Consider the following 17891-nt stretch of genomic DNA (forward strand, 5'->3'; position numbering starts at 1 on the left):
GTGTGTGTGTGTAGAAGGGGAAGCCAGGAGGGGCCAGGGCAGCAGCCTCCAGCATTGTGCAGGGGAGGAGGAGGGCTGGGAAGGAGGAGGGAGCCCGGAATCCGGGACTGGCCGGAGGGCCAAGCAGGGGATAAGAGTCAGGGGCTAAGGTGGGAAAGTGGGCCCCCAGCTCAAGGACGGTTCTGGAAAGGGGCACATGTGTGTGTAACGGAGGAGCCCTGTGGTGCTGGCTGCCAGGATCCGCCTGGGGCTCTGCCCCTAAATTGAAGGGCCCGCCATGGCTCCATTAAAGATGACTCAGCCATTGGAAATACCTGGAGAGCTTAGCGCTCAAGAGAACAGGTTCAAGGTTTTGAATCCACCGTTTGCCACGTTCTACCTGTGTGATGCCAAGCAAGGCCCTTAGTCGTGGACCCCCACCGGCTTCTCGCCTTCCTTACAGCCACGCTTGGCCTCATTCTTGTTGCCTGGCCCAGAATGAGGTTGTGACAGGAAGTCCTCATCCCTGCCGGCGACCTCGTCCCCCTCGAATCCAGTCCTCCACTCCCTTTAGAGAGCTGGGCCCCGAAGAACACTGGGTCACACCACCCTCCGGGCCCTGGGTGGCTCCAGGAGGGCCCACCTGCCCGGGGAGGACCTTGACTTGGGGCCTGAATCTCTTCTGTTCAGCTTGACATCGGTTGGTTTATTACTTGCAGCTTCCAGGGACCGCCTCTCCGCTCCCATCCCCCGACTGCCAGGCCTGGACCATGGCTGCAACTCAGTGCCGCACGCCCACCCGAGTCGGCCTCTGTGTCCATTGCACGCCCCCGGGTCGTCCAACCACATCACTCTTTCGATGACTCCTCACGGACGGCAATAAATATAATGCCTCAGCCTGGCATTCAGTGACCCTGACCTGGCCCTGAGGCTCCTTCCTCCCTGTGACTCTTCCCATCTGCATCTCGGTCCTTGCCAACCCCCCTCCCCGTGCCCCGCCACCGCACGCACACACACACACACACACAAGGCCAACCGTCTAGCCACAGCTACCCTCCCACTGGTCCCGGAACATGGCGCATACCCTTCCCTTCCTGACTTGAGCTCATGCAGCTCCATCAACCAATATGGCCCCAGCTCCCCACACAGTTTACCCCACCCTCCAGGCCCCTCGGCTCTTTGTGCTCTAATCATGTACTCTCTCTCTCTCTCAACAAATGCCAGAGCACCTGCCTTGTGTCCCTCGCAATTTGGGGATGATACGCCTTCTTTTCAGCTAAGCCGTGAGCTCCTTGAGGTCAGGAATTGATTGGGTCTCTTCATCTTGGGCTCCCGGGATAGATACGCCATAAAATGGGGCAGATCTCACTTTGCAAAAGCAAGAGCACAAAGCAGGAACTGCATGGAATCCATGACTGTTGGATGCTGGGGTATCCGTGCAAGGCCAGAGTCTGGAGCTAGAAGCTGGAGAGCCTTGAATGCCACGCTCAGAAGTTCTATTGTGATCCTATAGGCAGCAAAGAGCCTCACTGGGCGGCTTTCCATAACCAGTATTCTGCTGGGGTAGTCTTTCTTTTAAAACATTTTTTTTTAATGTTTATTTTTAAGGGAGACAGAGCGTGAGCAGGGAGGGGCAGAGAGAGAGGGAGACACAGAATCTGAAGCAGGCTCCGGGCTCTGAGCTGTCAGCACGAGGCTCGAACCCACGAACTGGGAGATCATGACCTGAGCCTAAGTCAGATGCTTGACTGACTGAGCCACTCAGGTGCCCCTGGAATACTCTTTTCCTATCCCCCTCCCTTGGATAACTCTTCATCGTCCCACAGGACTTGAAGGGAACAGCACTTCCGCAAGAGGCCTTTCCTAACTCCTCCTTGGATGGACTCAATGCTTCTGTCTGATCCTGAACTGCTATTGTTAAGTTTCACACAAGCCTTGTGGGGAAGGTCTCCTCCCTATGGTGGGCCCACAGGGTAGAGGGCAGCAACATCTCCCTCAGGTAGTGGATGGAGGAAGGCTTCTTGGAGGAGGGGGGAGCCTAGGATGAGCAGAAGTTAACCAGGAAAAGAGGGAAGGAGCTGTGCCTGTAGAGAAGACATGCGCCCTCCCCGGAGGCAGTAAAGGAGCCCAGGAGGTTGAATGTGGGTGAAGAGGGTGAACGGAATGTGCCCTTGAGGGAACAGGTGGGGTCTCAGAGAAGGAGGTTGGAAGACAAAGAAGAGAGAAATTTGGGCTTTGTCCCGAGGCCCATCCACACCCCCTGAGGCCTGTTCGAGGGGAAGGACGGGACCCACTGACGCAGTGTCCGGAACAGTCTGGGCCCTGTTTGCAGCGATCCCGGGGAGCGACACAGGCGCCTGGACTAGTGAGGCTTCACCACCTTCAGGAGCAGGGCACCTGAGTGCCCCTCTGTCCATCCTGACTCGGGGCCAAGGGGAGGGAGTCTGGAGAGACTGAGAGATGAGATAGTTCTCATGGCCCGGTGAGCGGGGGGTAGGTATGGAGGCCAGATCACGGTTCTCAGCCTGGGCAGCTAGAGAAACATCCCCTGACGTGGCCAGGGCTCAGCGGCTGCCAGCAGCCTCCGTCCCGGTCGTTGGTACACGGCCTTCTGAAGAAACAAAGGCAGGCCGGCCTTCAGAGACACCTGTGCAGGAGGTCCAGCAGGTTCTGTCCAAGTTTGGGGCATTCAGTTGCTCAGAGGTAGGCTCTCGCAAGCCAACTCAACCCACCGCCTAGTCTTATAAATAAAGTTTTATTGGAACTCTGGCTGCTTTCCCGCCAAATGGCAGAGTTGAGGGCTTTGCATAGATACCATGTGGCCCATGAAACCAAGAATATTTACTTCCTGGCCCTTGGCAGAAAAGTTTGCCAAGTCCTGGCTACAAGAAAGAAAGCGACGTGGGTTTCTGGGTCAGATCAAGCTTTGAACCCCTCCTCCCCACTCTGCCCCTGCAGACAAGCCAGTTAAAGCGGAGTCATACTGGAACAGGCTGGGCCCCTAATTTGAAGCGTGTGGTGACCTTGCGAGGGGGAAACTGACATCCTCAACATGGAAACTGACATCAGCAACACACACGCGCGCGCGCGCGCACACACACACACACACACACACACACAGGGCTTTGGTGGAGATGCCCAAGCATCGGGCTCGGCACCCAGCAGAGAGAGATAGAGACCAACAGAGACAGAGAGACACAGAGAGAGGGAAATCAGTAAACGCCAGGCACCGTTGCCTCCTGGGTCCAGCACAACCAGCTCTGTTTTGAGCCCCTAGGGGCTGCCTTTCCTTCCCCCCATGCGGGAACCAGCCCCACTTCTATTTCCACCCTCTCCAAAGCGCGCTCATAACTCTGCGCCCATTACAAGCTCGGTCGCCTCCCACCCGCAAAAGGTTAAAAGCAGCGGCCGCCTCCTGCAGCCGCGGCTGCCAGCGCTGGGAGCAAGATCTTCTGTCAGCATGTCCTGAAATTCTTTTGGAAGTTTGACAGGATTAAGGGGATTAATACATTAAAGCATTATTACAGCATTCACAGGGGATTTTCAAAAGACTTTACACCATGATCTATTTGTCCTGTTACATAAAACGCGCATTAATAGGCTGATGGCAAGGGGGAAAAAAAATATCTGTGGAATCAATAACCTTATTTTTTGGTAAACACATTTAGGAGGCCAAGCTGGTCATTAAGGCCTGCAGACCCTCCCACGGTGCATGTCAAGGAAATTATCCCTCGAGAATCCATTTGCCAATTAAGCCCAGAGCTTGTCTGTGTCCTGCGGCCCACCGATGGCAGGGGGGCAGGAGAGAGGGTGGCCGCCTCCGCCCTCCCCAGCACACCCCTCCTCCCACACATACACCAGGCCTGCTGACCCAGCACACGCGTCACCCTGAGGCCCCAGTGCCGGGTGGAGGCGAGAACCAGGGAGCAGGTGCCATTATGAAAAGCAGAGAGATGGGCTCTGGGCTTTCAGCACATCCTGGGTTCCCTGGACCACAGGAAGGGCGGCCCTGCAGAGGGCCTGTGGAAACACAACTGGGATCGCTCTCTGGGTGTAGACACGAGGGGCTCTTTCCTTGCTGGCACTGCCTTTTGGGGGTCCAAGAGCCCTTCCTTTCTGCTCCTCCTATCAGTACCTGCCCCTCTTTGCAAACCGCAAAGAAAACGGCAAAATACTGTAAATAAATAAAAGAAGAGTAGCTTACGCTTACGTAGCCTTTGCCGAATGCCGGGCACCCCACTAAAATACTTCGCATACGTGGACTCATTTAACAGTTGCAGTGGGCCTTTTCGGGGACTGCCATTCTGCAGATGAGGAAGTTGGGAGGGAAAGAAAGAATAAATACTGACCCGAGGTCACACAGTTCGAACCCGGCCCTCGGGCGGCAGCGCCCCAGGATACAACCAGGATGTCCTGTGCGTTGACTTATCCCACTAAGAGGTATTCACAAGGATGGCTTCCACCTGCCAAGTGTCCAAGAACTTGTGTGATCACCCTAATCCTTGCACAGACCTCTGACATACGTGTCTGTCTAGTATGCCTATTTTTGTATATGGAGAAACTGAGGCTCAGAGAGACGGAGAAGTAAGTGGCCTGAGGTCACATGACTGGAAATGCTTTAAAGATTGAAACCCAGGCTCTGACTCCAGACCCCAGACTTGTACGAGACACACACCCTTCTGAACTCAAAGCGCAGCCATGAGAAGAGGCTCAACGTTATTGGCAACACACTCATTAGCTGCCCAAAGCCCCAGAGATGACAAGAGGAAACCCCCCTTCCTTCCCCCAAGAGAATGTTGGCCCCAAGGCTGAGCACGGAGGCTGGCAGAAAACAAGGACACATACACATTTGGACTACACTCAGCTCTAGGCCCCCAGAGAACCTAGGTTCTTCTGCCATCATGGTGTTTGTTCCCAGACGTAGCCCAGGGCCCGGCATAGTGTAAGGTCTTTGTCAAATGTGTTATTGAATGAATTCCCAGTTTGGAAATAAGGAGGCCAAAGCTCAGATAGGAAAGGCGACCTGTCCAAAAATCCCATACCTAGGGCATGCTAAGCTAGGATTTGGACTTGTTTATCTCTTGTCGCAGTCCTCTCTGCTCACCCTTCTCCCCTCCACAGGCATGTGCAAACACACACACACACACACACACACCCTGAGCTCCGACCACACTAAACCAATCTATACTTCTGGAAGGCAACGTACTCTCACTCACCAGCAGGCCTTTGTCTATGCAGCTCCCTTGCCGGGTATACCCTTCCCCAAACTCCCCTTCCCCTGGAAGATTCTTACAGGTCCTTAGAGACTCACAGTAGCTGTCACTACCACTTGGAAAGCTTCCTTGCCCTTGAAGTTGGGTCGGGTCACAGTCCCCATCTCTTGGCTGTCACAGCCCCCCGGACTTTCCCTGCTGTCCACCCCCTGCATTGTGATGGCCTGTTCCCTCCAGACAGGGCCTCCTGGACACCAGGTGTGTGATTTGCCCACCTTCACCCCTACATGCCTGGCTTTGGGTTTTAATAATTAGGTGAACACATCTAGCATTTTCCACGCTCACACACACATACACACACACACACACACACACACACACACACTGAGGCCTAGTTATTGAGATCCCAATTTGTGTTTTGTTTTCACTGTTCATTATATTCGTTATCTACTGTGTGACAAATTATCCTGAACATTTAGTGGCTCGAAACCACAACAAACATTTTTTATTACTTCACACAGTTTCTGTGGATCAGGAATCTGGGAGCAGCTTAGCTGGGGGTTTATGGCTTCTCATGAGGCTATAGTCAAGCCATTGGCTGGGGCTGCAGTCAATCTGAAGTGTTGACTTGGCCAGGATCTGCTTCCAAGATGGCGCCTCCAATGGTCATTGGCTGGAGGCCTCATTTCCTCCCACATGGACCTCTCCATTGGGCCACTTGAGTTGTCCTCATCACATGACAGTCAGCTTCCCCCAGGGTGAGTGCTCCAGAGAGAACAAGGAGGAAGCCAAATATTTTTCACGGCCTACACCATCACATCGGCCACATTCTCTTCATTAGAATCAAGGCGTTGAGTCCAGTCTGTACTTTAGAGGCTAACTCAGCTCCACCCGTTGGAAGAGGAGTGTCGATGGATTCATGAATATATTTTAAAACTCTCCCACTGTCCTAGGATATCAGCAAGAATGAAAGTCCTTTTCCCTTGTCCCCTTCCAAATAGGCCGTCAAACCTTAGGATTCTGAATCCGAATGTCCTTGCCAGAGAGGATTTTTAACGGTCTGTGTTTCAGAGCACAAAACCAAAATCACTTGGAAGACGCTAACCTGACTCCTTGCCCCTCCCCAGCCCCAGCCTTGGCCGATCCTGAAAGAGAAAGGAACGCCCGAGAACTGAATGGGGACAGGAACGGGGAAATGGGTTCCTTCTCCCCATTTCCAGCTCCAAAATGTTGTCGCCCAACCACCACTGGCACACCAGACCTCCGGTGGGGTGCCGCGGGCTGCCCGTGGAGGGGGCTGCTAAGGACGGAATGAAACCTCCAGGGGAGCAGTAGGGGGGTCTCTGTGGCACACTGCCATCCACTGAGAGGCCCGTGAAGGACCCTGGAGAAACCTCCACGGGCCCAGCAGACAACAAAGCCAGGCCTGACTGCATTCTGACACCAAAACTGTCCTAGTGCCTAAAAGAATTAATATTTACTATGGGCCAGGAAACTGACGTACGTGCTCATTTAATCCTCATGATGGGGGTCCTTATACCCATTTTACAGATGGAAAGGGGACTGTAGATGTACCCAATGCCTTCTAGGTGTCAGGCATTCGCCTGCAGCTCTGGAATCTTCCATCAAGTCTACAATGAGGAATTGTTATCCGGGTATTACAGGTGAGCAAGCAGAGGCTCAGAGAGGTTGAACAGTGGCCCAAGACCACCCAGCGAGTGACAGAGTTGGCAGCCCAGGGCAGGGCTGACCGTGCTGGGCTGTCTCTCCTTGCTGAGAAACACTCCAGAAAGAGTCGTTTGTTAGCACACCCTCATCTCTCTGTGAGAGAATCAACATCCCTCCTCCTGCCACAGTCGGCCGTCTACCAGCATCCTGTCCTAACAGGACCCCACAGCTTCCTAAGGAGTGTTTCAGAAAGAAGGGATGTGGGAGACGAGCACCCGGCGTCTCACAGGGACAGCAGAGACCCACTGTCAGCTCCGAGGAGTGAGTCTGCGGTAATTTGCCAGGATTAAGGGGATTAATACATTAATGCATTATTAGCGCTTTTATAGGAGATTTTCAAAGAGCTGAGCACTGTGATCCCTGTGTCCTGTTACATAAACCGGCGGTAATTGCCTTAATTGGCCCATTGTTGTTGATGGAAGCAGACAAGGAACACGCCTGGTTGTCTCAGGGCCTGTGGTCCCCGGTCTGGCCACAGCTCCAGGCCAAGCCAGGGACACTAGGGGACCTTGAGTCTAGGTGTAGACTTCTGAACACCGTGCTTTGCAGAATGTGCAATCCGGCGTCTCTGCTCACCGCGGTGCGGAGCATAAGAGCCGCGTCCAGCCCCACCTGTTCTGCTTACTGGCCAGCGACCTCACCTCTCCGAAACTCGGTTTCCACACCTGCCAACGTGGGCGGTCATTTGGTCCACCTCACGGTGTTGCCGAGAGAACTGATGAGCTCACGTTGATGAGCTCGCTCAGGCCCGTGTTGAGGAAGGGTTATAATCTTCTGGATGGACTGAGTTGGCGATTTTGTCTCTCGGTGTCGATCTGCTGGGAGACAATAACAGCCCTTGCAGAGAGAGTGGCTGGAGTGTGCAGGAGGGCCCGGGAGCTGTCCCTGGGGACAGGACAGCCAGCGAGGTGAGATGGTGGGTGGTGAGCTGTGAAGGGAACCGGCACAGTCCAGCCGAGGCTTGGACACCTCCGCGTCCTTCCCATTGGCTGCGTAGCGGCAACGGCGGGTCCTCGTTCTTCAGAGTTTGATTGTCTTTGCTGATTAAGCGCCCGGGTGGACCCCCTATAGGAGGTGTGTGTCTGCAGCTCCGGGGATGAGATTAAAAACAGAATCCTAGAATCACAGCTTCAGAAGGTCCTAAAAGGCCTTTGCCTAGAAACAAACAAAAGATCCGTTATCTTCCTCCCTACAAACCCAGGCTGGGGTGCAGAAAAGACGGCACCAAGGACCCCAAGCTCTCTACCTGGAAGGGAACGACCTGGGTGGATAGAGACTCGAGTGATCACTGAGACGGATGCAGAGGATGAATTCTAAGGAGCAAGACGGGCAAAGGGAGAAGGTTGGAGGTGGACACCACCATTAGGCGAAAGATCTGGAGACCTGAGCTGAGGAGGAATGAGAGCCACGGAATAAAGAGAATGGATTCTTCCGGTTAATGAAGAGATTTGGATCACCTAGACTTGGTGACCCATCCGGGAACGGCGAGGAACAGAAGGGAGGTGCTGTGAACAAATATTTTTTGTTCTCCTTTTTCTGGGCACATGGTCAGATTGTGTGTCCTGTGTTCCCTTACGGTTGGGAGAGCCATGGGAATAGCTCTGGCGGATCGATGAGTTGGGGGAGGAAATACCATGTGTCACCTCTGGGCTGAGCAGATAATGATCATTGTGAGACCCTCCCGAGACCTCTTTTTTCTGTGGCCCAGCATCCGGCAAAGTTCCCCGTGGCACCTTGTCCTTTGACTCCCAAGTCATTACGGCGGTCACGGCCCCTCCCCCACCCACCCCCACAACCTGCACCGAACACGTATCGCGAACAAGAAACAAATGCTTGTTGTCTCAGCCTCTGAAATTTGGGGTTATTTGTTCCCTGGGCACAACCTAGTCTCTGACTAATACAGAAAAAGTGAACTTCATGGTCAGGGACCTACAAACACCCTCAGTCCAGTTCCATCCATATGAAAAAATCATAATCATCCTCGGTCCCGATCAAGGGCTCCCTTGCTTTAAGCCAGCCAGACTCACTGCCTCCAAACTTAAAAAGCAATGAAGACTTTGGAAAGCTCGCCGAGAGTCTCTCTGTAGCTAACTTTTGCTTTTTGATTCCAGATGCTGGGAGAGAGGAGCCCTGTGCGTGTTTTACATACATTAGTCACGGCACATGCGGTCCTGGACGTTGGCCATTGGAGCTGGCCTCCCATTTTAGCACATGCGTCTGGACCAGGCAGATAGAAACCCAGCTGTAATGAGTTTGCCCCTTGTCCATGACATTTGTGCTTTGTGGGGGGCAGGGGGGGGAAGGGAAAGGAGAAAAAAATTTAAATCCCAAAGTCTGTTTGCTTTCAACACAGTAACTGTGATGAGGTCTGGGAGCTCTGACTTGGATTTAGACTTCGCTTCCCAGCAAAGCCCAAGAGAGAAGTTAGGGATGAACCAGGTGCTTTTCAGAATCTTTGGTGTTTTTATCCAAATCTGTATTTTTTTCCCCTCTTTCCGCTGATAAATTGCCTGGTCTGAGATGAAGGCGGAACTCTCAGAATAAATGTCGGTATCTTTATTAGAAAGGAAACTAAGGGTGCCTGAGCCCCCACCGTGTACAGGCATCACATTACCTGTTTCATAAGTTATCTCTTTCTATCCTCACTATCCTCCCATTAACTCTTTACGTTTATTTATTTTGAGAAAGAGAGAGAGCGTGAGCAGCAGAGGGGCAGAGAAAGAGGGAGAGAGAGAAAATCCCAAGCAGCTTCTGCACCATCAGCACAGAGCCTGGGGTGGGGCTCGAACCCACGAACCACCAGATCATGACCAGAGCCGAAATCAGGAGCCGGACACCCCACCGACTGAGCCACCCGGGCGCCCTTCACATTCCCTCTTTGAGGTAAGTACATTCGTTCTGCTTTGTGGGGAAGGCATTCAGAGATGTTAGACGATGTAAGACATCAATGCCAGGATACGAACCCAGGCTCCGACCCGAGAATCCACACTTTTCCCCCTAGACCGCCCTGCCTCGGGATCGGGGATCAAAATTGTGTCCTGAGGAAATAAGTGGAGCTAGCCAAGTACGATTTTGTCAGGAGAACCGTGCGGCAGAGGCTGTAGAATCAGTCTGATCTGGGTTCAAATCCCAGGACCACCACTTAGTGGGTTTAGAAATCACAGTGCCCTTCTGAGTTTCTGTTTCCTGAAACAGAGCAGAAACTAAAGAAAAGTGTGTCGGGACGATAATGGAGTAAACCAATAAATGGTCGAGATAAATTTAGGTAGTGGCTGGGGCTTGAGAAAAGCAGACCGCGACCACGTGTACGATGTAAGGCGATGGGCGTAGGGAGATGGGGTCAGTGCCTACGATGGGGTGGCCAGAGAAGACCTCATGAGGTGGGGTGTTGTAATAGGATTCAATAAATAGGAAACGGACAAACTTGGAAGATCTCGGGATGGAGCCGTCCAAAAAAGAGAGAAGAGCAGAAACGGAGACCTCTACGTGGGAATATGCCCAGCGGGTTTGAGGAACAGAAAAGAAGGCCAGTGGTGGGGACAATAAGGAGCCAGTGCGGGGTCAGGGGAGATCGGTCAGAGAGGCAGACAAGCAGCACAGTCCCTTTGATGGTTCAGGAAATTCAGGACAGGGCTTCCTCCCCAATAAAATAGGAAAGCAGATGACGATGACCTTAATACATAGACTCAGGTAGTCTGAGTAAGCAGCCTGTGACCGACACTGTGTCGTTCAGGGTAACGCCGGCTGCTGGGACAAATAAGCCTCTTGTCGCCAGTGTAACAGGTGTTGTGGGTGTTCTCGGTTGACCGGTTTCTCTCTGGCTCGCTGGCCCAGGTCCCTTCCATCATGAGGCTGTGCCATCCCCTGGGTCCTCGGGGTCCCTCTGCACCTGGCGCATGAAGGGGAAAGCAAGTGTATGAAGAAGGCGTGTCCTCTCATCAAACCCCTTCGTCCAGAAGTGACACGCGTGGCTTCCGCTCACAACGGGACAGCAAGAACCAGCCACGTGTTCCCACCCAGCTGCAAGGAAGTCTGGGAAATGTAGTCCATGCTGGAGCATCTCCCGGGAGGAGCCCACACGGAGGAAGGAGAGCACATGCTCTGGTCCACAGAGAGGCATTTCTGCCAGAAACACCAAAGGAAGAGAGTTTTACCTCGTCTGCCAGGGTCAGCGGCGAGGTGTGCGGGAAGGCGGCCCGCGTGAGGGCCCAGGAGACCACTCCCCCCCCCCCCCCCCCACCGTGTGCCTTGCAGCCCTGGGTGGGAGCTTGCGATGCCCTGTGCTTTCTTTGGGTTGGAAAAAGATCCCTACAGGTCAGCAGGCCTGGGGTCTCAACCGACTCTCCTGGAATGACCTTAAGCCAGTCACCAAAACTTTGCCTTTTCTGAGCCTCATTCTCCATATCTAAGAAAGAAAAAAAAATGACAACAGTTGACTCTCAAGGGGTCTTTTCACCTATAAACGTCCCTGCTTGCGTGATTTGGAGTGTCTTCCCCGTCTTCTAGCTGGCCTAGGACATGAGGTTGGCTTAGAAGCTCCTAATTACGAAAGGGCCACGTGGCTCACGAAAAGGAGGTGCCCGGGGCCCCACGCTTGTGCCTCCAGTGGCCTCAGCACGGCTTCCGCCAGATGGGTCGGCTTCCACCCTGAAGCCCATTGCATGAATTACTTGGATCTAATCAGAATAGTTAGGAATTTTCAAAACTGAGCGTCCTTCTACTGAATAGATCTTGGAGTGGTCTGTTTCCAGACAATTCTGGGAGAAGGGACAGGGGGAGGAAAGGGGGAGAGATGAACAAGCAGAGGGTTAAGGTGAGAGGAGATGGGCAGACAGACAGACATCCAGACAAGTTCAAGGTGAAAAAAGGAAGAGCAGGTCATGTAGAAAGTCCCCGGTGGGGAAGGGCAGGGAAGGGGAGGGAAGCCGAGGCTGGGGGTAGGGGTGCCAGGAGGAGAGACAGATGGGCAGACTGCCCATCCAGGGCCCAGGCAGAAGCTTCCCACGCCCAGCGGTGAGCTAGAGATTCAGAGGGTGTGAACAAGACACAGGCACAGGGAGGGACAGATGGCAGCAAGTTCCGGGAAGACGAGATTCCAATCACGCCCATCGGAATGGATGTTGGCGAGTTGAGGAGGCAGCAAAGCGTGGGATGGGGAGGGGAGGCGGAGGGGAGGGCCGGAACAGGTCGGGTGAGCTCCTGCCAGGGACAGAGCCAGAGGGTCTGCTGAGGAGATCAGATCAGAGCCTCACAGCCCCAGCCGGACGAGCCCTCCACCCAACCTCCCACCACAATCGGACTCACCTGACAGTGGAATGAGTAATGAGTTCATTAAAACCCCCAGCACCCATTCCCGAAAAGAAGATTAATGGTGCCCGAGAAAGGCAAGGCACCAAGTGCGTGCGTGCGTGCGGTGTCCAAGGCACCCCTGGCACCTTGCTCAAAGCGAACAGGGCACCCCTCTGCTTCGAGGCCTCCTGTGGCTCCCCATCACCCTCAGGATCATGTCTGAACCCTTGTTCCGGCCTTCCAGGCCTTGCACGATCTACCCTCACTGACCGCTTCAGTCTCGCCTCTCCTGCTGGGCAGCCGGTCCCTCCCACACAAGCATGGCTATTTCTCGAGGCTGTGTCATTCGCCGGGAGACCCACTCTGCCTGGAATGGTCTCTCCTCCCTACAGGTGTCCACATGCTGGGCTCCTAGCCACTCTTCTGAACCTTGTTCTGGGGTCACTTCTTCTGGGAGGCTTCCCGTGGGCCCCAGAGCTGGCCCTCCTGCCTCCTCTGCGACCCTTGCATGCCAAGAAGTCCTGTTAGAGAATTTATCATTGTGAGTAGCCATTTCCATGGCTGATGGTCCCCACCGGATGCCAGCTCCTCTGTGTCTCTGTGTCTCATTAATCTAGTACCCAGGAGGCACACGTGGCAAGGGGAGGGGAACATCGGGCTCTTAGAACCAGGGGATTCAAATCCTGAGACCCACCACATCCTAGAGGTGGGGACCCTGGGTAAGACACCTCTCTGAGTCTCAGTTTTGCGGGGCTATGATGCGGGGAGGAAAACACCTCCTTCCAGCCCCGCGTGAAGGAGAAAACGAGACAATGTTACTTGGTGGGATTTTAAAATGCCCTCTTAAAAGTTGGCACCAGACTTCAGGGAGCCCGGAGAGCTCCGGCCTTTCTGATCTCTGCGTGTGGCTCAGCTGGCCTCAGCCGCACTCCTGGTCCTGCTCCTCCCCAGCCGTGCAAACTTGGACAAGTGACCTCCCTTCTCCCAGCTTCAGATTCCTCAGCTGGGTAACGAGAAAAACAGTTACACCTACAGGTAGGGTCGTCGTCAGGGTTCAAGGAGACAGGGCAGGTTTTGAAACTATCGTGCCTGACGGTGCCTGCCTGGGATGGGGGCAGAGTTCTCAGTACAGATGAAGGCAAATTCTAGAAAACACCCTGATGGACTGTTTGGGTGTTCCTTCCTTCATTTGCTTGTTCATTCATTCGTTCCTTTGTTGCTTCGCATTTGTTTATTTTGGATCGCGACCTGGCATGTCACGTGATGGTTCTTTTTTTTTTTTTTTTTTTTAAAGAAAGATAAGCCTCTGACTGGTTGGCTGGCTGGTTAGTTGGTTGATGGGCTGGCTGGTTGGCAAGGGGTCAGTGTGTTGATTGGGTGGCGGATTGGCTGGTTGTTTGAGAGGAAGGTGGGAAAGGGGGAGGGAAGAAAGGAGCTGGGGAGCTGGGGAGGAGGGCTGATGCTATACGAGGTCCAAGGACCAGTGGGGCATGCCCACGGGCGGTGCAGTCCAATGGTTTCACCAACAGGAACGGCTACGGTCTCATGCCGTTTGCACGACCCCAGCATACGCCCCCTCTGTGGCTGCAAACCTTCTGCAGGGTCCAGCCCACGCCCCAAGGTGCATGTTTGTGGAAATCAAGTGATGCCTCTGAGCTCTCGATCTTGGCACGGGGCAGAAAGACTGTCCTAAAGGGATTCAGTGTAAACAGGAACTCAGAGGCAGAGATTCCCTTGAGAGCATGAACCCCCACCCTACCCCGTGCGCGCGCACGCGCACGCACACACACGCACACACACACACACACACACACACTGCCCCAGACATACACAAGAAACTATGCTGGGGTTTCGCATTTACTGCAAATCATGAAACCAGAATCCAGGTTGGTCTGATCTTACCCAGTCTTAAGGAGTTCTTAAGCCCGGCCGAGGCTTGAGCTGAATGAGAAAAGCTTTCTGCACAGTGCCTGGCACATGAAACCCCTGTAAGCCTCTAGTCTGAACAATGGGTTGAAGTTGTAATCAATTTCATGGGCGTGGTCTAGTCAAACCTTAGATGTTTGAACCACCCTCTCCCTGGCCCCTTCAGCACCTGATCAGCAGCCCTTGCATACCTTCAGGAACTGGGATCTCACTACCTTTCCAGGAGCCTCGATTATTGTTGGACAACTCTGACCGCTGGAAAGTCTTCTTTATCTGGATTTAAAGCCCAGGTTCCTGTGACTTTCACCCACTGATCTTCCACAGATGCTGTCACTTCTCACTTTGGGGGCTTTTTGTTGTTTGGGGTTTTGCTTTTATGCCACAAGAAACGTCGACACGGTTTTTTCCCCGCTGTGTAATCTTCCCCTGTCATTTTGGCAGGCTTTTAGCAGGCTCTGCTGGTATCGTTCACGCTTGCCTCTAATTCTAAATACATTAAAGGGGGGAAAAAAGAAAGTAAAGTATTTAGAGTCACACAAAGTTATCTGTGATTTTTTTTTTCCTAACTCACAGGGTGGCCAGCCTGCCTTTATCTTGAAGCCCATCTTCTTTTTCTAAGCCTCTCCCACTGCAGGGGCAGTGATGTAATGGAATGAGGTCAGGATAATGGCAGGAGGCCTGGGCTCTGACCCCAGGGCTGCTCCTTACTAGCTGGGCGACCCCGAGCAAGACACACACCCTCTCTGAGCCCAGGAAAAACGATACCCGCCTCAAAGTATTGTTGGCCGATGAAAACACAGAGTCCTTAAGCCAGTATCTGGCACACAGTATGTGCTCAATAAATGCCAAGAACTTTTTAGAAATCTGTCGCGGGTTTATGTGCCTAGGTGAATACCATGGGAAAAAAGAGACATTTAGTCCGGGTAACCAAGAAGCCTGGAATCTCATTGACGTGGCTGAGTGGAAACACTTATCTGTTTGTTGGTTTAATCAATACGTGCAAAGAACCTGCTGCGTCCAACTCAAAAACAAGCTCAGGACGCGGACGAGAAGCACAGGGCAGCCGAGCACTCTGGAGGCGGCACTTTCCAGGCAACGTATCTGCATTCAAACCCTGCCCTGCGCCTTTGGCCACACACTCTGCTTCTCTGAGCCCATGTGCGGAGGGGGCAGAAAGGAGCTTTCGCTTGGCCCTGCTTATCGTACGGAGAACCGAGAAGAGCAGACGCTCACGGAGTAGTAGAGCCCCTCCTGCCTCCCCCAATCTACGGAACACCGAAATGTGCTACAATGAACATCGAAAATCACACAATCGTAAGGATTGCCATTAACAAGGCAGCCTAATGCAGAGGCTACAAGAGAGGAAGCCGGAATCAAAATGCCTGGGTCCAAAGCCTGCCCCTCTGCTTTCCCATGCGGAAACTGTGGCAAGTTGTTTAACTCAGGGGACAGAGTCTCAGTTTCCATGTCTGGGAAATGGACATAACAGTAACGGATCCTTCCTCCTGGGAGGGTTGCAAGAATCCGATGAGGTCCTGTGTGCGAGAGCGCTGGGCACAATGTCCGGCTCGGAGGACGTGTGCCGTAAACGTTAGCTGCTAGTCTTTTTAATAACCAAAGTAACTATGTCTTTTAAACTTTTTTTAACGTTCCTTCATTTTTGAGAGAGAGGGAGTGACAGAGCACGAGCGGGGGAGGGGTGAAGAGAGAGGGAGACACGGGATCTGAGGCGGGCACCAGGCTCCGAGCCATCAGCACACAGCCCGACGCGGGGCTCGAACCCACGGAACTGTGAGATCACGACTGGAGCCAAAGTCGGAAGCTTAACCGACTGAGCCACCCAGGCGCCCCAATAACCAAAGCAACTATTGTCTCTGGTGTTTGTTGGCCGTAACAGAGAGATGGACCCCAAATCCCAGTTGTCTTTTACTCACTGTGTGACCTTGACCCTTCTGCTCTGAGCCTCCGTTTCCTCACCAGTAGAATGGGAAGGAAAACCCCTACCTTGCAGCAGTTTGGGGAGGGTTAGAAGCTGTACCTATGACGCGTGCCTGGCATGTGGAAGGCACTTTACAAAAATCTGCAAACCTGTTTATAGGATTTAAAACAAGCCATCAGAATTATACACCTTGTATATGAATGTTGTTGTATGTGGAGAACGTAGTAGCCCTGAAGTGTCTGTGCATTTGTGGTGTGTGTGTGTGTGTGTGTGTGTGTGTGTGTGTGGAGAGAGAGAGAGAGAGAGAGAGAGAGAGAGAGAGAGAAAGACCCATTAAGTCAAATTTACACTCGATCTCCAGGCTGGCGGTGCCCTGCCTCCTGCTTTAAAAATACCCTCAGAAACTGGCCCGGCCCACTGCCCTTGAAAAGATGGAGAATCGGGGTGCCTGGGTGGCGCAGTCGGTTAAGCGTCCGACTTCAGCCAGGTCACGATCTCGCGGTCCGTGAGTTCGAGCCCCGCGTCAGGCTCTGGGCTGATGGCTCAGAGCCTGGAGCCTGTTTCCGATTCTGTGTCTCCCTCTCTCTGCCCCTCCCCCGTTCATGCTCTGCCTGTCTCTCTCTGTCCCCAAAAAAATAAATAAAAAACGTTGAAAAAAAATTAAAAAAAAAAAAAAATTAAAAAAAAAAAAAAAAAAAAAAAAAGAAAAGATGGAGAATCGTGACACACAGGCAGAATCATCCGGCCTGGATTCTAAATTTTCGTTCTGAGAGGGCCTCGGAGAACCATGAGGGACGGGGAGTCGCAGCACTGAGGGCTGAGGCCTGCAAAAGGAAGTTTTTCCCCCAGGCATGAACTTTCCTCGTCTCAGCCCAACGGGCCACACACCCAGCCCCGGGCCCACACCGCACCTGCTCTGCCTGGCCTGGGGTGCCCGCCACCCCCCTTCTCTGCAGGCCCACACTGCACCCTGGATCCACCCGATCTCCCGAAATCCTACTTCTTCCACGAAGTCTTTGCTGAACTCTGGCAACGACCAGCTATATTTCTTTCAAACCTTCACCCCTATTATTTCTCTTACCCCTTGCAGAAGTGCGATGATGTAGGTACAGTTGGTCCCAACTTGAACGATGAAGGAGACTCCGGTTCTCCAGCTGGTCGTTGCACCCACCGCCACACGGGGCTGGTCTCCTGCCTGCACAAGTAATCCTTTGGGTGCTGCACCGTGGCTGCTGTGTTGGAACCCGTTTCTTTCTCCTTTGAATTCAGTTTGCATTTCTCAGGTAATCCCTATCCCCTAACCCTTGAGTATACCCAAGCCGGAATCGTTCCCTGGCGGCTTGGCCAGTGTGGGCGTGCTGAAGGCAAGGTTCATGGCTTTGCCCATCAAGCCGCCATCTTGCGGGCCACCCAGCTGGGGGCTGGGCTTTTCAGTGGCAGTCGCCAGCAGCTGTGTCTGCTCGGCACTGTTTCCCCTCTTCTTCCGGGAATTTTTCTCCCTCACTTGAGCCTCCCGGCTGGGTTTGAAGAACGTCATTCCTAGGACCTGGAAAACACGTGTCAAGAAGGATTCATACGTGACTCAAAACAAGTCAGTTAGAGAACTTTCTGGATGGCTTGACTGGAGCCGGTACGTTGCAGCTAATTTGTGCAGCAGAGATTGGGAGAACTCATTCACCTGCACGGTCTCCCTTTCTCAGGGCTCACTGATGGACTACATCTCCCAGCTTCCCTTGCTCCTTCATGAGGCCATGGGACTACGTCCCTCCAGCAGAAAGAAGTCATGTGTGCAGCATCATCCGACCAGGTCGTGATGA

At 53.2% G+C, this 17891-nt stretch overlaps 1 long non-coding RNA gene across 1 annotated transcript; it reads right to left on the bottom strand.

The window, feature by feature from the left end:
- Window positions 1–11162: 11162 nt before the first annotated feature.
- LOC132663803 (uncharacterized) lies at window positions 11163–17616 on the bottom strand. Its single transcript, XR_009603282.3, has 4 exons — window positions 17156–17616; window positions 16070–16223; window positions 14327–14621; window positions 11163–11325 (listed from the first exon to the last, which is right to left on the bottom strand). It is a non-coding gene; the product is annotated as an uncharacterized LOC132663803 (long non-coding RNA).
- Between the last annotated feature and the right edge of the window lie 275 nt (window positions 17617–17891).

Source organism: Panthera onca, chromosome D4, assembly GCF_046562875.1.
Source record: "Panthera onca isolate mPanOnc1 chromosome D4, mPanOnc1 haplotype 2, whole genome shotgun sequence".
Taxonomy (NCBI): domain Eukaryota; kingdom Metazoa; phylum Chordata; class Mammalia; order Carnivora; family Felidae; genus Panthera; species Panthera onca.